Source organism: Balaenoptera physalus (genome assembly GCF_965194825.1).
Source record: "Balaenoptera physalus genome assembly, chromosome: 3".
Lineage (NCBI taxonomy): Eukaryota > Metazoa > Chordata > Mammalia > Artiodactyla > Balaenopteridae > Balaenoptera > Balaenoptera physalus.
The window spans coordinates 93,309,278-93,331,731 of NC_138890.1; the positions used below are offsets into that span (position 1 = coordinate 93,309,278).

At 35.6% G+C, this 22,454-nt stretch overlaps 1 protein-coding gene and 1 long non-coding RNA gene across 2 annotated transcripts in view; both read right to left on the reverse strand.

Moving 5' to 3' along the window:
- The window catches only part of LOC309658989 (uncharacterized protein), a 703,210-nt gene that overhangs the window by 305,077 nt on the left and 375,679 nt on the right, over positions 1-22,454 (reverse strand). The gene's annotated exons all lie outside the window — the stretch shown is intronic.
- The window catches only part of LOC309659041, a 37,775-nt gene continuing 15,382 nt past the window's right edge, over positions 62-22,454 (reverse strand). The window contains exon 3 of the long non-coding RNA XR_014262536.1: positions 62-22,148. This is a non-coding gene — a long non-coding RNA (uncharacterized lncRNA). The remainder of the gene's footprint in view (positions 22,149-22,454) is intronic.

Here is a 22,454-nt window from a genome sequence, read left to right on the forward strand (position 1 = left end):
AAACCATCACTACAATCGATGTCACAAATACATCCATCACCACCAAAAGTTTCCTCCTGCCCTATTTATTTATATTTATTTATTTGTGTGTGTGTGATAACACAAGATCTCTTAGCAGATTTTAGATTTTTAGTACAATACTGTTTTAATACAATACAGTACTGTTAACTATAGGCTCTATGCTGTACAGCAGATCTCTTGGATTTATTCATTTTGTATAACTGAAACTTTGTACCCTTTTACCTTCCTGTTTCCCCCTGCTCCTAGCCCCTGGCAACAACCAATCTACTCTCTGTTTATATGAGTTTGACTACTTTAGATTCCTCAAATAAGTAGTATCATGTTGTATTTTTCCTTCTGTGTCTGGCTTATCTCACTGAGCATAATGTTCTCCAGGCTCATCTACATTGTTGCAAATAGCAGAATTTCCTGTCATACTTTAAAGGCCAAATAATATTCCACTGTATGTATATACTGCATTTACTTTATCTGTTCATCAAATGATAGACATTTAGGTAGTTTCTGCCTCTTGGCTATTGTGAACAATGCTGCAATGAACATGGGAGTGCATCTTTTAAGTCCTCTTAAATTTATAGGTTTCCACTCCTTTGGCATGCACATTCTCTCTCTCTTCCTTGCAATTTATTTGTGAAAGAAACTAGATTCCTTGTACTATCCAGTTTCCCACAGCCTGGATTTTGCTGACAGCATCTCTGTGTTTCCTTAACACTTTTCTCTACATTCTGTGTTTCGTATAAATTGGAAATTGGATCTAGAGGATTAATCAAATTCATGTTTAATATTTTTGGCAAGAATACTCCATAAGTGCTATTGTGAAGTATTCTTTAATAGTATAAATATTCACATTTTGACAGTGGAAGAGTTGTGGTTAAAAGCACGGGCTCTGGAGAACTGAATATGTGGAAACTAATCCTGGTTTTGTCTCGTTGCCATGGTGAAACCTTGGGCGAATGAATTAATCAGTACCTCACTTCCTCCACCTGTGAAATGGGAATAATAAACATACCTGACAAGATTTCTGTCAAGACTACGTAAATTAATTCAGATTAAGCACTTCAAATAATTCTTGGTACATAGGAAGTATTCAATATATTCTAGCTATTATTACCAAATACTGGACTTAATTATAAGGAGGAACATGCAGAAAATATTTGCAACAGTTTTTATCCATATAGCACCTGAACTGACAAGTCTAGTAGGGATGGCTTTTCAATACCTAATATAAAAGTTGAAATGTGAGTAGACTAAAAGATCCAAATATCACAGGGAAATAGTGATGAAAAGATGCAGCCTTTTACTGGTAGGTCAATGACTGAACACCCCACAGGTTACTAGTGATTGAAAGAAATTACTGCTCTCCAGTTCTGTTGTGTCCTTCCATATATACCATTCTTGACTCAACCTCAGAAAATCACCCACAAGCATGATCAATTCACATTTTATTCTTTCTTAAAGATACTTTGACAGCATCAAGCTAAGCAAAATAATTTTCTTAGCTAGGCAGAAGAAATGAGCTCATGTCTTGCTATCCAGAGCAATAGTTTGTGGATGAAGTTTTTACTCTTTTAGATATAGGGCATAAATGTTTCACACATTCAATCAGTAGTTTATAGAATTTCTAAGGGAGCAAAATCATTTAATATGCATTTTTAAAAAAATCACAATCTTGAGAATAGCTATTAACTAAAGATTTAGCAAACATTAAGTTATAAAATCCATTAGGTTGGAAAATTATGAAGATTTAAAGTCAGATGAGCAATGGAAAATTTAGGCTAGGTATTTAAGAAAACTGCCTATTAGCAAGAACTATTAGATAATGGAATGGTACTTTTCTTAACTTCCATAAATTCCAAAAGTAAATTGGAAAACATACTGGAAGAAAATGTTCCACCTTTCCAAGGGAATACATGAAATGGTCTTTTCATCTCATGTTTCTATAAGCTGGTCTGCAAATTAGATGTATAAAATTTACCTATCCAAACTATGAACACGACAAGTCCAATATTAGGCTTACTCCGAGTTTCACTGGGAAAAAAAGCTCCATTTCCAGATCCTCAGCCAAAAGATGAATAACACCAATATGGAAATTTGGAGCAAAATCAATTGTTAAAGTCAGATTATGAGATTTTAACTGCCATTCTAAAACTACTTATACAGCCTTTCTATGTTACTTCCACTTGCCAGATCAACACCCAAGAGTCATTCTGACATTTAAAAAAAAAACCCAATTACACATCCAACTGCTGATTTACAAAGCAAAAGGCAACCTGTGATTTTGGCTTTAAAACCCCATTTGCCTTAGGGCTAGACGGATGAAAGAAATTTTAGCCTACTGTTTAAGGGCTAATATTCCCACATTTCCATATCCCATTTAGGGCAGGCAGATTTTAGCACTTCAGCTTAAGTGGTATCACCTTATATAAGGTGCTTGAGTGGAGCAGGCAGCAAGCAGGAATGGGAAAATAAATGGCAGAGAAGCAAAGAGGCTGCTGCTGCAGGTAGCCTGCTATGCCAAATGCCCAAGGAAAACAGTTGTGAAAAGCACACATTTTCTTCCATGAGCAGGGGATGAGAATTTAATAGCAGAAGAGTAAATTGAGTGTCTGTCTTTTTACCTCTTACTAGAATTTCTTTGTTGTCCTTTGCATGGGGAAGGTTAACAGTTTACCCTAATTCTTCACTCCACGGAACTTTACTGGCTGTCATTTGGTTAAGGGCTGATGGGCCTTCTGGGACTTGATAGCTGAACACTGAGCCCACTGGAGCAGACTGCTCACAGAGGGCCTGGAAAAGAATGTTTGAGTTGGAGAGAGGGTGCTGCTCCAACTGCTTTTCCACCTGCAAAAACAGAACCTTTGGGGACAGTAGCACTGCAGTTAACAGGGGATCCCAGGAATGAGAAACGTGTTAAAAGTAGCCAGTTCTTCTGTTTTGCCAAGGATTTTCCGACTTTGCTGTTTTTGGCAAAATTTTGAAATATCCCACTTCTCTCATCCTGAGCCTTTTCCTTCCCATTTCTCAGGGATGGTTTTAAGGACTGGGATGACTAGTCCAAACAGAGAGACAGAATTTTAAGAGGATGTGAGAGTCACACTCCTGGGTTCCCCACACACCTCTAACTCTCCACTCAGCGGTGGTGAGTTGCTGCGGGCTTGGAGGGAGGGGCTGCGGGGAGCAGGCAGCAAACAGCAAGAAAAGGATCAAGTTGCCAGCCACCTCGAACTCCACCCCACACTGGAGAGGGACACTCCTAAGCCCCTTGCTGACTAAATCACATGGACAATTTCAAAACATTACAATTCAAAATGCCACGGATTTCACTCAGTGGACTCTGAAAATCAAGTTCATATTTAACCATGTTGAATTGAGTACAACATTCCTTATGAGAGCACCTTACGAATTCTTTATTTTCTAAAACTTCCAATGAAAAACCTCAATCATCTGCACTGTCCCAAACCTATCAACTCAAAAGTGTTCCCTTTGATTATAAAACATACAGTTTAATTTTTTATGTTTCCTTTTAATTTTTTTACTGTAATAAAATATGTAGGACATAAAATATCACCATTTTAACTATTTTTAAGTGTCCAAATCAGTGGCATTAATTGAACTCACAACATTGTGCAAACATCATCACTATTTCCAAAACCTTTTCATCACTCCAAAAAAACCTCTGTAAAAAAGCAATGTTTTTAAAGAATGGTTTTTGCTAGCATGACTGCCATAAGCTGTGGTCAACACAACCTCAAAATAATTAAGATTAGCAGTTATGTATGTATTTTCTAAAAGGAAATGAATGAGCTTAAAATAATTATTGGGAAAGTGTAAAACCACTGCCAACTGATCACTAAACATGTATGATCCATACTGTAGCTTTGATTAATTTCATCTAACTGATCAGGCATTTTTGTATAATACAAAATTTCAATGATCAAGATTGATGACCTAGATAATCATACTAATGATTGAAAAAATTGCTTAAATAATAAAAATAAACAAACAAGAGCAGATGTGATGTCAAAGGCTAAAAATGTGAAACCACAAAGATGAGTTAGTAAGGCCAGAAGAATCAAAGCATGATTAAAATCTAGAACTCTAATATATTATCTTAGAAAAAAACATTTCCAAATTAATAATTAGAGTTCAAGGCAAATTTAGATGAGATTTTCAGATAGCTTTAGGTAAGGATCCAGAATATAAGTTTAGCAGGCTCATATATAATGTTATCTCAGCCACTGATCAAATAAATTGTCCTGTCTTTCAAAAGGTAAAAGTAAAATATGAAATATAGATTTACCAGTTTTAGGCACAGCTTCTCATTTCAGTCAATTCTTGCTCATTGATTAGTAAATCCAATCAATGGCAATGACAATTTGAGAAGTAAATCCCTCCATCAAATTTTAAATCTTGCACATTGCATCGTTGAAGTTCACCCTTTCCTTTCATCACCATGAATTTCAATGCCAGGTGAGGTAAGTGCATCATTTATTTTAATCCTGTTGAAATGAATGGAAAAACTTAAATAGCAATGCAAGCCTTTTTTCCATACAGTGCTGTAATTCACTTTGAAGTGATAGTACTTTTAGGATTACTGTGTATACTTTTTGGTTCTTTGACTAGTTGTCCTTTCTTTGTGTACTATATTAAGAAGAATTTAAAGCAAGTCTAAGTCACATCTGCCTCCTAATACAAGTCTTAGAGTCTTAAACAAATTTCTACAAGAGCAGCCACCCAGATGAAAAACTATTTTGAAGAGAATAAAACTATCATTTTTATGGTTTTCTATTTAATCACTTGTGTTAGAGTGACTATTGATAAAAACAGTCTTGAAAATGTTTTCATCTATTACCACATTGCCAGCATTAAAATGAAAGAAGCTTGAAATACTATTACAGAAGAAATGAATAACTATTTAATTCTTAACTTGATGCTTACTGCATGAAGCAATGAATTCATCCAACATTTAAAACAATTTTATGACATGTTCAAAATAGATATTGTCAAAAATATATTTATAAGAGGAAATATGCTAGTTATTTATTTAAAAGATATGGTAAGTAACAATGTAATACAGCTTTCTGAAACTATTTCTAGAAATAGTTACACACAAAACTATATTATGCAATATTTAGATATTAACATGTTGACTTATTTTAGATAAAATTTAACTGTTAATGGTTTCTATTATAGAAATTGTTGAAAAGAAAATGTCAAAAGAAGGAAGTCTTCTAATATGTCACCACCTAAAGATAATCATCCTTAATATTTTAGAATATTTCTTCCCATATTTTCCTTCTATAATGTTATTTATTTTTCCTAATTCAAAAATAGTAAATACCAGGTTATGAAAACTTGTAACAATTCACTGACACAACTTAAAATAATAATAGTAATAATAATAAAAAAAGTTTTTAAAACTCACATATTTCAACAAATTGGCATATGTCCTTTGAGTTCATTTTTGAGTGTTTATTTTTATATTTTTTTCTCCAAACATATTTTAACATTACTAGTTTTGTTTTCCCCTAATTAAAAAATTACTAAGTGCTTAATGCAAAAAAAAAAAAAAAAAAAAAATGGCTGAGGGAGAGAAAAAAGGATGTAATAAAATCATCCATCTATAATCTTAGCCAACAGAAATGTACTGATAATTTTATACATAATACTATCAATATACTTTGAATCCTACATACTTCCATTATCCACAAGTAGATGCTAATCTTTTTATTATTCTTCTGAATATCTCAAAGCAGTATCTAAGGGTTAACTTAAGGAAGAAAAATCAGAAATATTCTCTGCTATTATCAGGGTAAGCCATGGTAAATGGTGACTCTCATTTTTAGCTATCAAGGCCCTCCAGTGTCCTAGTACCCTTTCTGACAAACCACTTCCTACCCTCCCCTTCTACCCATCTCTTAGCAAGTCTGCTCCCTTATTGTCCTTTATTTCCTCTCTGCTGGTTTCACTGATGCTATTCCCTATTCTTGTAATACTGCCTTTCTTGTTGCCATTGATGTTGTGGTTTCGCTGTTACTGTGTGTGTGTTTAACAAATCCAGTGTCTAGTCTTCCTAGAGGCCTGAGTCAAAGCTTCCCTAAGTGGTATGTCCTTTATTCCAGCTCTGAGACTATATTGCCTGAAAGATACTCAAGGCAGGGACGCAGACATAGGAAAACAAGAAAGGGACTTAGTTATTAGAATAGGCCAGGCGATGGCAAGAAACAGGGGAAAGGTACACAATTCCTGGAACCTAACTACCATACAAGATCAGAAAAGGATCCATAACATCGCTAACTTTTGCAGACAGAATGAGCTACTGCTTTTAAGCTTTGGCTGGGAACAGGACTAATTTCTAACTGGGCCTGATGTTTATCTAAGTGATGGCTAAATATCCCTAGCAGTAAAAATGAAATATGCTGGAAGACGAATCCAGGCAAGGCAATACTCTGAACGACTTGAGTGGAATAATGTGATAATAAGGGGTGGATCCAGATTTTGTGAGACATGAAGTTTGTATAATTCATGGGGTTCTCTAAGAAGAAAAAGAATACAAAATTACAAAGTCAGATATGAAAGTGATCATTGCTTTAGAATGAGAAAAGAAATGCCAACAAAACATTGAAGACATGGAGATTCATGTACGTCTATATTTTCAGATCTCTTTAGAAAATTTACAAATATGATTACATATGCTTCCTAATAGCAATCTGCCTCCATTCTCTACCTAGAACATCCTACAACTCCCAGAACTCACAGGGGCCCGTTCAAGTAGAGGGCACTGAAGCTGAAACTCTGTTAGCTTCATTCACCTCTGGTTTTAATTGTAAAACTTCAAGCAATATGAGCCAGATGGTGAGATCACTTTAGCAGGCAAGCAGTCCTTCCTAATTTCCTTGAAAGTATACCAAATAGAATTCTCACTAAGTGCTATAAAGGTATAAACAAAGTACAGTACTATGAAAGTACTATGGTTTTGCAGAGGAAGGAGCCTAAATGGAGTCTGAGTGAGAGGTATGGGGGGTTGGGGAGGTTCCTGGAGCTGGGCCCTTAACAGTGTCTTGGATTTCAACACAGAGGCAGAAAGCATTCAAGACAGGAACAAAAACAAGCATGAGAGAACAGAGCAGCCCAAGGAAAAGCAAGAGTTTCAAGTGGAGTTTGACTTATGATATGTGGGGATTTGGAGAAAGAAAAATGAGTGTAAGCATAGACTGCCTCAGGATGTCAGAGGGTCTTGAGTTCTGTGTGAAGGAGTGTGCACTGAATTCAGATGGCAATTAGAACAACACAATAAAAACGAGGTTCTTCTGTTTGTTTTTTGTAAGGAAAATCTTTAACAATATGCTTAGGTCATCCAGCACAACATCAACGGAGAAACCAGAAAGTTGCCAGAGTTTTATTATTATAACACCTTAGATCGGTAGAGAAAATTTTATATGGGTGAGGGTGGAGATGAGAATACAGGTTAAAGAAGAGGAAAATCAATAGGTTTCTTCCCATAGGGAAAAGTCCTCTAAACTCACAATGCATGTAAACTGAAGACATTTGCTGATGATTAATCTAAGGAGTTAACAGAAGAGTTCTACTCAGAGTAGTTAAGAAGGCAAGTCCGAGAGTTAGGCTTTCTGAAGTTTGAATCTTGGCTCCGTCATTTACAGTGAAATTTTAGCTATGTTGCTCCATGCTGTGCCTCAGTTTTACCGTAAATAGAATGGAGTTTATAACATCTACCTCATGTTGCTGTGTTGAGAATTTACAGGTGGTAGGTTAGGAGAGCAATTAGCAGCACCTGGTTTAGTTAATGTCGGCTATGCTGTTAGCTGCAGTTCTCATTATTCCTATTTCTGGTTCTACTGTCACTTGGAATACTGAGACAATGTCCTTTCTTCAACTCAAAATTGGATCACCTAGGTTGAATCCTGTTCTTCTCAATTCAATCTCTAAACCACAGTCAGTGAACTTCCTAAAGTTCTAATTTGGTCATATATCTGCCACAAACTCAGGTCAAAGCCCACATTTCTTATGTGGCCTGGTTTCTGTCTTTCAAGTCATTTTCTATCACTCTCCACCTAACATTTTAAGATCCAGTCCTCCTAAACTCCAGACCATTCAATTTCTGGGCTCCAGGGTTCAGTAGAAGTGGTTACCTTGTGGTTCCCCTGTAATTCCTCTACCTGGCTAATTTTTCCCCATCTTTTCGCTCTTGGTTTAGTCATCCCTCCCACTGGGATGCCTTACCCAATGTTTGTGCTGGATTTAGCTGCCCTTCCTAGGAGCTCCCAGAGTGTTCCCTTCTTGATCATAGCCTTCAGCACTCAGCATTAACATTTCCTGCTTATAGATCTAGATTTTCCACAATAAATTTCTTGGAGGCAGGGACGAGGTTGTTCACTTCTAGCAACCAGCACAGCAGCTAACACGAAAAAGTCTCACTGAATAAATAATTAAGAGTAAGAGTGGTGGTTACCTCTGGGGAGGGGTTGAGTATTGACTAGAAAGGAGCAGGAGGAAACCTTCAGGCATGATAGAAATCTATGGTTACCCAAGTATATATATGTGTAAACATTTATTGAGCTGAACTCTTAAAATTTCTGTATTTCTTTTGCTTCACTGAAAATACTTCAATCCTTAATTTTTAAAAAATGAAAAAAAAAAAACAGTGCAAAAAAAGGCAAAACTCATCTATACTATTAGAAGTCAGGATACCGGTTACCCCTGTGGTGAGCTTGTGACTGGAAGGGTACAAGAGTACGCATCTAGAAAGTAATCTTTTTTTACTTAATTTAAGTCCTAGTTACCTCGGTATTTTCTGTCTGTGAAAATCTATCAAGCTGTACACTTATGATATATGCACATTTATGTAGGCATATTATACTTGACATGTTAAAAGAGTGAGAATGAGTGAATAACAAATGTATATATACATGTATGTATGTGTGTGTGTGTGTATGACAGAAGACCTCCCTATTTGTGATGAAGAAGCAAATCAGTTCCTTCAAACTATCCTCCCTAGTCCCACATAAGAATCAGCTGAAATAAGATTGTAAACCCACTTTCTCTTTCTACAATATGGCCCATTTGTGTAGATGAATGTTTATAAGGACAGCCTTGTATTATGTATACCTGGTAATAGTACATTTAACAGTAACTTTTGCACAATAGTGAATTGCAAATCTCTGCAACACAACTCTTTCAGATGTTATTTTTAACACATGAGCTTTAAGAACAATGAGCTAGAATTGCTTTTGGTGTAAAGTGTTTTTTCAATTATTTTCTTTCATAGATTTTCTCAGAGTTACAAAAATCTTTACACATTTTTCTTCCTTCAGATGAACTATTATTTAAAACATGACTTAAATAGAAATGTAATTTAGATGCTTCTACTAAAGATGTTCTTAAAACATTCCTAGGGCTTAAGAAAACAAAAAACAGTTTCACAGACTTTGCCCAATTCCCCGGTAGAGCAGTTATGCATGATTTGGACTCTATTTGCTATACCTATGTCAACAGCAGGAATTCTTAATATAGGTGTACATTTAGCAGCTACATTGTGAACAGCATGAATAAAGGAATAAACATGACCTCAAATCAAAATATCAGCACAATGCCCTTAGCACCCAAAAGTGAGGAGGGAGCCTTCAGCTCCAGGGTCCATGGATGGTACTCAACAAAATTTCAGTTAATTAATTGCAGTCAAGTCTGTGTTGAAGAGCAAACCCACGGATAAACAGGTACCAGACCACAAGGCAGAAGCAAGAAGCTAGGACTCAATCCACCCTACCTTAGTCCACATCATTTCAATGCAGGGGTCCCCAAACCCCAGGCCACCGACCACGGGCCACACAGCAGGAGGTGAGTGGCAGGCGAGCAAGAGAAGCTTCATCTGCCACTCCCCATCGCTCTCCATCACCGGTATTACCACCTGAACCATCCCCCACCCCCATTCCCACCTCCATGGAAAAATGGTCTTCCACGAGACTGGTCCCTGGTGCCAAAAAGGTTGGGGACCGCTGTTTCAATGAACAATCTAAACTGTAGTACTTTTAAACAGAATAACATTTATCAGAAACCTTTTTATATTACTGTAGACTTCAAAGTGCCAAGAATGCATTTTATTTAACTAGAAAACCTTATCATTATATTTTTCTAAATTCTCTTTTCCATGTATAACTGATTTTCAAAATACATATTTCAACAACGCAGAAAGTACTATGTTTGGAGAGGGGTTTGGGTGCAGCTTTCCTCTTCTGCAGAAGGCAAGATCTAGAAATACATCAGTCATTCATGCCAATTTGTGGCAGTTCAAATTGCCAAAGGTATTTGTAAACTTTAGTCACTGTCACAACTCTAAAGGTTACTGAGCAGATCCAACACAGATTAATTACCGCAGCATTGCACAAATGTGAATGGGTGTGTGAGTGAATGCATGTGTGTGTGACCTTAACTGTTAAATCTTCTGGTATATCAGCCTTAGGTTCAGCTACATATAACAATAACAACAGCAATAACAATAACAGCACCAACAAAAGATGATGAACAAGATGAACATTTATTCTCATTTAGTAACAGATTTAGGCAGCCCAGGGCTGTTTTGTAGAGTCCTGATAAAGCTTCCATCTTTAGTGTGCTGCCTCATTTCACAAAATGGATGCTTGTGCTCTAGTCATCATGATCACATCCCAGGAAAAATTAGAGGGAATAAGTATGGAAATCTTATTCCCTTTGAGGATATTTCCTGAAAGTTGCACATAACACTTAGTTTTCATTGGTCAAAATTTATTTATAAGGCCACTACCAATGAGAGGAAGAATCAGTTTTGAGCTGGGCAGCAAGGTAGTCAGCTAAAATTTGGGGTTCCTATTAATAAGAAAAGGAGGAGAATTGATATTTAGAGTGTACAGAACTTTTTCTCTTATTTTAAAAACACTAACACGGACCCCTAGCCTCCTAGGAGAAAAAAAAAACCCTACTAGATGATTCAATCAAATGATTAAAATGAAAATATTCAGACTGTTATTTACCACAATGTAAAAAAAAACTTAAGTTTTAATTTTAAACTGAATATTTCACTGACTTTCAGAAATATAAGTAAAGAAATATTTCCATATATCAGCCACATACAAAACTTTTAGTATAATTATAGTTTATTAGTGGGGGAGTAGAAGAGGGGGCTGATTAATTTCTTTTAAAAGAGAAAAGTTAACTTAGAAATAATTTCATCCCACTTCTAAATCAGAATTAATGCTCTGAGTTGGGAGTTATGCTGTCATATTTGAGAACCACTGATTTGAACATACTATTTCTGGAAATGATTTAGTAATTACTAACAGTTTATGAAAAAATCTGCAATTTTATTTTTCCAAGTGTTCAAGTAATCTTAACTCATCAAAATGCTAAAATCTTTTATATCAAAGTTGTCTAAGACTTACTCATGTAAATAGCCTGCCTGTTCCCTGACAGCTGGAACCTCTTAGTACAGATCTGCTGCCTCAGCCCCACCCTAAGCACTGGGGCTCATCTGGCCTCTAAGCAGGAATCCAGAGCTCACTGTCCAACTTGCAGCTCTACTCTGACTTGGCAACCAGGCTTTGGTAGCAGAGCCTCTGCACTTTGCACACTGCCAGGCTTTTCTTATATCAGGCTCTCCAAGAATCCTTCCACAGCATACCAGACAGTGCCTGTTAAGACTGTGAATAAAACTTCCAGGAATGGGAACCCACTGCCTCATAAAGTATACCGTTTGTTTGAACACCCATTCATGTAAATATTTAGTAAACCAACACTGAAAGCTGACTACAAATCAGGCATGCTGCAAGACACTGGTAATAAAAAGAACAAAGGCAAAGTCACCTGCCCTCTAGTAGGAGAGACAGTTAAGGTTAAAATGATCTTCCTAGCAAAGAGTTAGATTTGGTCTCCTAGGAATTTTTATCCACTGTTCTTAAGTCTGAAGTATAGAGTCACATGGAATAGATTCCATTCAGACTTCCACAAATCCACCCTCCAATCTGGAACATTTCGAATAGTATTATATTCCTTTTAACTTCCATCCCTAAACCCTCATTGCACTCTCTGTGTCCTACAAATAAACTTTATTCAATATCATACACACATTCTTTTCTCCTCCAAGCTCTTAAAACCCTGTTACTGTAACTCTTTAATGAAAGGGTTTTTAGTTTCTTCACTCTCTTTTGGGATAAGTTCCAATTTGAAAATATTCTTCTTAAAATGCAGCATTGAGAAATGAATACACTACAAGAAAACACCCTAGTATGTCTTAATTCTATTTAACAAAACTTAGTTATTTCATCGAGAATAGCATGTCATAATTCGTGGCTGAAAAAAAAAGCTGCAAACAAATTTAAGGACATTTTCAGATCACTTTTGAGTTGATGGTGATCTTAAGTTCTCAAAGTTCTGGTTCTCTTATCCGTGGAGCCTTCCTTTAGTTGGTTCCCTCTATGATGCAGACTGGCATCATGGTTACTCTAGTGTCAGAACTGGGTACACATACTGTTCCTCACTTACTCGCTACATGAACTTGAGAAAATTTAAGATTCTGAACCTCAGTTATTGTAAAATCATGAAAATAAGGTTACTTTCTCCTCAAGATTTGTGAAAGTGATATCAGCCAGTATATATAAAGAACATTGACTTTAACAGATTAAGGGCTTGACGTATGTGAAAGACCAGAATTAACTGTAACTTTCCTAGTTATGAGGGATTTACATGTAGCTTAGAAATCAGTCACCAAAAATAGACTTTAAGTAATCTTAAAGTTATCTAGTACAGCCCTGTCATTCAATTTAAGTCTTTCATTAACCACCCAATATGTGTCACGTATTGTGCAAGGTTTTGGTGATCCAAAAATGAATTAAGTTGTCTTAACCTCAAGAAGCCCAATGTGGGACTTGCCTGGAGGTCCAGCAGTTAAGACTTCGCCTTCCAATGCCGGGGGTGCGGGTTCGATCCCTGGTCAGGGAGCTAAGATCCCACCTGCCTCACGGCCAAAAAATCAAAACATAAAACAGAAGCAATATTGTAACAAATTCAATAAAGACTTTAAAAATGGTCCACATAAAAAAAAAATCTCTAAAAAAAAAAAGAAGCCCAATGTTTAGTGGAAAAGCTGACATGTATAGAAAGAGTTATTCCACTACCACACAGATAGGGCTTGACAGGGCAATACTCCTGCCATCCCACTGTACCACATTCCATTCTAGAACATAATGCTCCTCAAAGCATGCAGTGAGCACTCAATAAATGTTGATTAAAGTTCTATACTCAAATATTTCAGAAGAATAGTAATGCTGACCTGTTCACAAAATTCTTTGGTTTGTATCTTTATAAATTAACTTCTTTTCATCTTGGAGTAGAGTTACACACACTGGTATTTCCTATTTCTTGGGATTTAAGGGATGGTGAAAGACACTGCTACCATCTCCCAGAAGAAATATCTAGGAGGTTGATGACATGAGGCTTAATATGTATTTATGTAATATTATGCAAACTTTTAAAAGTATCTGGGGTGGAAAAAATGCTTTGAAAGATACACACTAAAATATTAAAAAATGAATATCTCTGGGTGGTGGGACCATGAGAGATTTTGTTAATATCCTTACACTTTTAAATGTTTCAAATTCTTCTTAATGAGTGTGCATATAAAAGATATATATATATATATACACAAAGAACTCTAATAGGAGAAAGGAAACAGATGAGGGAAGGGGGCCCAGGAATATGGATGGTAAGAAATTAAGAAGCAGTATAAGGGTCCTAGGTATTTGAGGGTTACAAGTTGAAGAATAAGATCAACAGTAGAAGGGATTAGAATGATATAAAATGTAGTTTTACTACTATTATAGTATCTAGTTCCATTTATATTTTGGGCAAGTCATATCTCCCATTTTGTTACTGAGAAAGTTCACTGGCCAATGTAATGATTGAAGTATCCACATAATGATTTTAGCCTATCTGCCCAAAAATATGGGAATTAATCTTGTTGCAATTTTTTACAAAATATGGGTGGATTGTCCTTAAATGTACTAATTTCACAACAGAAAAAAGTAAATTAATCTGTGAACTATACATACACAGCCTTGATTTACTAATGAAGTAATGCATTTTCTAAATCCAAGACCTTTGTTTTTAAATATAAGAATCAGGATAAATACTTGTAGAATTAATGAACCAAATTAATCTTTTTTTATTGCAGTTGTTACCTTAAATCCTTCTCTCCAAAGAAAAATTTAGTAGATGATAGATAGATAGATAATTGGCAGAACTATATCACCTTAAAATATTCCTTGAGTTCCCCTAATGGATGCAAAGTTCCTTCCTCTGAATTCCCAAAATATCAAATCAGTATCTTAATCATGTAACTTTCACATTCTCTTCTGTAATATAGATATTTACTTAGACATTTTATTATACTTCTCAGACTGTTAGTTCTGTGAGTTCATTATTTGTGTCTTACTCATTTTATATCCCTTAAGAGCAGAATTAAATTATTTTTAAGACTGGCATTATAAAAATATAATAAGTAAAAGTGTTCCCCCAAATATTCTGAAAATATTTTGTGGACTCAATCAACATTTATTACTTCAATAAAAAAATATTTTGCACTTTGTGAAACTAGATTGTGGAAACCAGCCAAACACATTTCAAAGTTACTTCTCATATGAGTGGCTGTCAATCTTTTATCTATTCTCAATCTTTCCTTATGATTATTATGCCTTTTATCCCTGTGCAATTGATTTCTTTTATCATCCCTCTGCACATTCAGGATGGGGGCGAGGAGAAGCTTCATGGAGAGGGTCTCCTTTTTCTGAACATTCACCACACTGATAAGTTCTACACTGAAGACTCTTTCTTAGATTTTGTTGAGTTGTAGTTTTCTTTTTAATAATGATACAGCCAATCCATCAAAATAATGTTACACCAAATCTGATTTCATATATATTTTTTTCTGCTTAAGTAGAAAACTCTCAAGTTGCTTAGTGAAGTGCTAAATGCTTTATATTGACAGACTACCGCTGTTCAGCAATCTATATTTGCAGCCTGCCAAAACGAAAGCCGTGGTTGGATCTTCTTTGTTGTTCACAGTATTTTAAATTACAAATGATGTTGATTTTAATCATCTTTGCTCAATTCACTCACAAAGCTGGGTGCTGCACAAGTCAGCTCTCAGATTCAATATAAAATACTTTTTATTGGGCTTAGCACTTGCATAGCACTTTATGCCTTCAAAATACTTTGTAAACATTAACGAGTCAATCCTCACCAAGATAGAAAAAAGAAAAAAGAACTTGATGTACTGATAGGTATGTGTAAAACAGGTCTTAGGAAAAGAGCTTTCCTATAGATTAAATTTGAAGTCAAGATGTTTATCTAGCTGTTTATTTTCAGCCAATAGAGTATATAGAGTATATTTCAGGAAGTAATGCTCAGTTCTTCACTTGCCATTGTAACAAAGCACATAATTTCAATTTTAGTAATCATGTGAATTACAGAAGTATTAATATTGTTAACGACCAATAGAATTTATGCCACATGAGGAAGTCTTCACATATTGATCGCTGTTTTGCACACTATACACTGCAAATGTTCTGTTGTAAGTCGATAAGACTCAACTAGTCTCAGAGAAGTAAAATATATAAGTTACTGCTTCTCCTTCCTCTCCTATACGTAGCAGCTACTTCACTTGGTAGAGATACAGGTAAGACTAACTTGGTCCAAATATAAATGAGTCCCCAAGTTCACATTAAATATATGAAAATCTATAGTACAGCAGGAGTCAAACTAATATTTTATTTAAAGAGTACACTATAAATTTAGTTCCTTGTTTTCTAAGTAAAATATAACTTCTGTCTTCATTTGCTCTGCTTTTCTCCCATTCTTCCTTTAAGATTCTCTCATTTTAACCTATGCTTTTAAAGGGAAAAGTCTGTATATTCCTCTTGGAAAATGATACAATTACTCTGATCATAAAAAAAAACTCAATGAAGAGCCTAAGATGTTATTAATATTATATGCTGTATTGGATGTTAATTAAGGATTTTTAAATCACACCATGATACAAAGGCAAGCATTTGTCACTACTGCTTTTTATGGATTTAGAAACTGAAAACAGAAGGAAAAGGATCATATTAAGAAAAAACTTTACGGCCAAGAGTGATAGATGATTTGATATCCATTTAAGCTATGACCATAGCTCCGAAACTGAAAGTTGTACATGAAATTAGGTTAAAGAAGGCCTGCACTATATTTTCAACAATTAAACAATCAAATGCAACATACTATAGTCTCAATTAAAAGCTAAATGCCTAAAACTTTAGATTTCAATTAGGAAATACTGCAAATTTACTGATTTATTGAGAATCACATTTCTAAATTCTTTGACAATTCTTCATCCAGGACGGACAAGTTAGAGACTGAAACTTAAAATAAACTAGTGAGAATTTCAATTTAAAAGCAATGGATAAACCAAATTGATCTCATGATCTTCAATCTCCTTTCTTCTATGTAAGAACCATAAGATTTACTTGTGATAAACCGATGGAAATATGCACATCCATCAAAGTTTGACATATCTAGGACAATCTTTAAAAATGCAAAGCAAATCTCTTAATTATATGATAATGTAGCAGAATTTTTATAATGAATTTTATATCTAATTGAAACTTTCAATATCATTAGCAACATCTTAATCTTGTTCAGGTACCATTGCAAAAACATTGATTTCAAAGGTGGGGTTTTTGATCAGGCAAAGATTCAGGAGACTGATGTTCCAACTCTAAAAAGTAGATCTAAAAAAATTTCAATATTACAATTCAAGAGAAGAACATTAGCATTCTGGAAACTAATGTGTTTCGATGAATTCATTATATGACCTCTAAAGGCAAATATTTAGAAGTTCCTTTAAACAATATTTCATGTATACATTTCAATTCCTAAATAACTATTTTCATCTTTCCCTCCAGAAAGTCAACCCATATCATATGCCAACTCTTTACCATGTACTCCAGAAAGAGGTTAAACAGGTCTGGTAATAAATTTAGAAATAAGAAGAAAACAAATGACCACTTAGGATGTGGTTCCTGTAGCCCCAAGAAGGACTCTCTGCCTTAAAAAGTAGATAAATAAGATACCCTTCCCCTGTTCTCAAGTGCCTGAAATTCTATAATTTGAGATTTCTGGATTAACTATTTGATTAAGTAAACATTCTCAGGAACAAAAACAAAAAAACAAAAAATTCTTTAAGCTGTAAAATTCGTAAGCAACCAAACAGCATCATTTACTTGACAAATTTTGTCTGGTATCAGCCTAGTGATTATCTAGACTATATATAAAAATTGACCACTAATGAAGGCTGTGTACTGAGAGCCTGGCCATGTCTCATACAACTGGTTATAGTTACTGCATGACTTCTATTTTATACTTTCCACATATACCTTGATGGAAGATTGGCTTTGACATAATAAAATGTGAAACAGCAGGAAAATATAAGGCAAAGAAGTAAACTATTTTAACAACTCACTCTCAGGAAAATTTTCCTCACATTAAACCTAAATCTCTCCTTTAACAGCTAAGTACATTTAAGGCCATTCTCAGTTGTTCTAGAGTTTGACTGATTTCCTTTTTCTTAAGCTTAGGACTTTATATTTTCAAAGTGCTTTCCAACCACATTTACTAATTTTTCCTCACAAATATGCCTGAAGTTTAATACGTTTCATCCATTTTTTTAAACAGATCCTGATACTGAAGCACAGAGATATTAAGAGGCATGTTCAAGGTTACAAAGCAAATTAAAAACCCAGCAGGGGATGGGTTACAGACCACCTGAGTTTCCAGACTGCTGCTTCACCAACTGACCCATCGGGACTCTATTGGCACAATGAATTAAGCAAGAGAAAGAAAGTTAAACTAGAAAATAAAATAATGGAAAAAAAATTAAAATTGCAGTTTCTTTTTTCACAGATAGATTATAAATACCCCATGATGTAATATTTGCCATCAAGCTTCTAGGTACCTTTACAGACTGATTAATCTACTCCTGTCTGTCTTCATATTTTCACACTCATTTATATCAGGACATAAAACATTAAGAAGTAGATCCTATATCTGATGGTTGAAATGAGCATGTTCTGTTGCCTAATCTCTGAGGGCCGGAAATGTGGAATTTTTCAGACGAATGTTTGAGCTCCTATGCTCAACTTCTTTTTCCTGGCTCTGTCCTTCCCATTAATCCTTAAGATGGACATCAGGGAAAGAGAAAAAAGATTAAAGACTTGAAATTTGAGTTTTGAAGGTTAGAGCAATGAACTTGGAGATCAAGAGCTCTTGAACTTGCACCTAAATACTAATCTGGAATGGAAGTTTTGGGATAGGAAATATGATGAGATAGTAAAATAGGAAACAGAGATCTCAGTAACTCCCACATAAAGATGGAAGAGATTATAGCCGAAAACTTCCCTAACATGGGAAAGGAAACAGTCACCCAAGTCCAGGAAGCACAGAGAGTTCCATACAGGATAAAGCCAAGAAGGAACATGCTGAGACACACATTCAACAAACTGATAAAAGTTAAATGCAAAGAAAAAATATTAAAAGCACCAAGGGAAAAGCAACAAATAACATATAAGGGAATCCCCATACGGTTATCAGCTGATTTTTCAGAAGAAACTTTGCAGGCCAGAAGAGAGTGGCACGATATATTTAACATGATGAAAGGGAAGAACCTACAACCAAGAATACTCTACACAGCAAGGCTCTCATTCAGATTCCACAATGGAGAAATCAAAAGCTTTACAGACAAGCAAAAGCTAAGAGAATTCAGCACCACCAAAACCAGCCTTACAACAAATGCTAAAGGAACTTCTCTAGGCAGGAAAAAAAGAGTCCACAACTAGAAACAAGAAAATCACAAATGGAAAAGCTCACCAGTACAGGCAAACATAAAGTAAAGGTAGGAAATCATCCACACACAAATATGATATCAAAACCAGCAACCACAAGAAGAGGAGAGTACAAATGCAGGAAATGGGAACTGCATTTGAACTTAAGAGACCAGCAACTTACAACAACCTTGTACATATATAGAGTGCAATATCAAAACCACAGGCGAGCTACAAACCAAAAATCTACAATAGATACACATACAAAAAGGAAACACAATCCAAACACAACACTAAAGATAGTCATCAAACTACAAGAGAAGAGAAAAAAATAAGGGGAAAAGAAGATCGACAAAAACAAATCCAAAACAATTAAGAAAATGGCAATAGGAACATACATATCGATAATTACCTTAAATGTAAGTGGATTAAACGCTCCAACCAAAAGACATAGACTGGCTGAATGGATACAAAAAGAAGACCCATATATATGCTGTCTACAAGAGACCCACTTCAGACCTAGGGACACATAACAGACTGAAAGTGAGGGGATACAAAAAAGAAATTCCATGCAAATGTAAATCAAAAGAAAGCTGGAGTAGCAATACTCATATCAGACAAAACAGACTTTAAAATAAACTGTTACAAGAGACAAGGAAGGACACTACATAATGATCAAGGGATCAATCCAAGAAAAAGATATAACAATTGTAAATATATATGCACCCAACATAGGAGCACCTCAATACATAAGGCAACTGCTAACAGCTATAAAAGAGGAAATCGACAGTAACACAATAATAGTGGGGGACTTTAGCACCCCACTTACACCAATGGACAGATCAACCAGACAGAAAATCAATAAGGAAACACAAGCCTTAAATGACACATTAGACCAGATGGATTTAAAAGATATTTATAGGGCATTCCATCCAAAAGCAGCAGAATACACTTTCTTCTCAAGTGCACATGGAACATTCTCCAGGATAGATCACATCTTGGGCCACAAATCAAGGCTTGGTAAATTTAAGAAAATTGAAATCATACCAAGCATCTTTTCCGACCACAATGCTATAAAACTAGAAATCAATTACAGGAAAAAAAAAACTGTACAAAACACAAACACGTGGAGGCTAAACAATATGCTACTAAATAACCAAGAGATCACTGAAGAAATCAAAGAGGAAATCAAAAAATAACTAGAGACAAATGCCAATGAAAACACGATGATCCAAAACCTAAGCAATGCAACAAAAGCAGTTCTAAGAGGGAAGTTTATAGCAGTACAATCTTACCTCAGGAAAAAAGAAAAATCTCAAGTAAACAACCTAACCTTACACCTAAAGCCACTAGAGAAAGAAGAACAAACAAAACCAAAGTTAGTAGAAGGCAAGAAATCATAAAGATCAGAGCCAAAATAAATGAAATAGAGACAAAGAAAACAATAGAAAAGATCAGTGAAACTAAAACCTGTTCTTTGAAGAGATAAACAAAATTGATAAACTTTAGCTAGACTCATCAGGAAAAAAAGGGAGAGGGCTCAAATCAATAAAATTAGCAATGAAAAAGGAGAAATTACAATAGACACCACAGAAATACAAAGGATCATAAGAGACTTCTACAAGTAACTATATGCCAATAAAATGGACAACCTGGAAGAAGTGGGCAAATTCTTAGAAAGGAACAGCTTCCCAAGACTGAACCAGGAAGAAATAGAAAATATGAACAGACCAATCACAAGTAATGAAATTGAAAATGTGATTAAAAATCTTCCAACAAGGGCTTCCCGGGTGGCGCAGTGGTTGAGAATCCGCCTGCCAATGCAGGGGACATGGGTTCGATCCCTAGTCTGGGAAGTTCCCACATGCCATGAAGCAACTAAGCCCATGCGCCACAACTACTGAGCCTGTGCTCTAGGGCCCACAAGCCACAACTACTGAGCCTGCGTGCTGCAACTACTGAAGCCTACGCACCTAGAGCCAGTGCTCCACAACGAGAAGCCACCACAGTGAGAAGGCCGCACACGGCAATGAAGAGTAGCCCCCACTTGCCGCAACTAGAGAAAGTTCACGTGCAGCAATGAAGACCCAACGCAGCCAAAAATAAACAAATTTATATATATTAAAAAAAAAAATCTACCAACAAACAAAGTCCAGGACCAGATGGCTTCACAGGTGAATTCTATCAAACATTTAGAGAAGAGCTAACACCCATCCTTCTCAAACTCTTCCAAAAAATTGCAGAGGAAGGAACACTCCCAAACTCATTCTATGAGGTCAACATCACCCTGATACCAAAACCAGACAAAGATATCACAAAAAAAGAAATTACAAGCCAATATCACTGATGAACATAGATGCAAAAATCCTCAACAAAATACTAGAAAACCAAATCCAACAATACATTAAAAGGATCATACACCATGATCAAGTGGGATTTATCCCAGGGATGCAAGGATTCTTCAATACCCACGAATCAGTCAATGTGATACAGCATATTAACAAATTGAAGAATAAAAACCATATGATCATCTCAATAGATGCAGAAAAAGCTTTTGACAAAATTCAACACCAATTTATGATAAAAACTTTCCAGAAAGTGGGCATGGAGGGAACCTACCTCAACATAACAAAGGCCATATTCGACAAACCCACAGCTAACATCATTCTCAACGGTGAAAAACTGAAAGCATTTCCTCTAAGATCAGGAACAAGATAAGGATGTCCACTCTCACCACTTTTATTCAATATAGTTTTGGAATTTCTAGACATGGCAATCAGAGAAGAAAAAGAAATAAAAGGAATCCAAATTCAAGCTGAGAGTTCAAAGATGAGTAAGAGTTAGCCAGACGGAAGAGATTGGGGAGAAGAGCTTTCAGGCATGGGAAGCAGTAACACATGAAGAGCCCAAGGTAGTAAAGGGCTGGAGACACCGAAGGAACCACAACAGGTCAATAAAGGTGCAGAAGGAGACAAAGAGACACCAAGTGAAGTTTGAGATGTAGGCAGGGACCAGAGCATGCCAGGCCTTGAAGGTACAGGTGACTATTTCCCCCCCTTTATTCCAATTGCCACAAGAAGACTTAATATGTTTTAAGAGAAAAATTTGCATTTTTTAAAGATCACCCAGGCCTCTGCATGTATTTACCTGTTATCCATATTCTTTCCATGTCCACTTGCAGGTATTTTAGCTCTTTTTGTATATAAATCTTCCTTCATGAAGAAGATGTGGCTGTTGGCAAAGTCAAGTAATTGAATGATGTTAATTTCCTTGAGTTTCCATAAGTTACTGTAAGTTTAGCTTCCAACTGAAATAAACCAACTGGTATGCTTGTGAAACTCAAAATTATGCTATCATCAGCTAAACTGAATGAAAAGAAATTAGAAATGGAAGTAATAGGCAGCCATTTTAAAATGGTATCATTTATAGAAAAATCATTATATGGGACAATTAAAAAGGAGATTTATTTGAATACACATTTTTAAAACACAGTTCAACAAAAGCAAAACTCCAGCAAAAGTACAAAATAACCCTTTT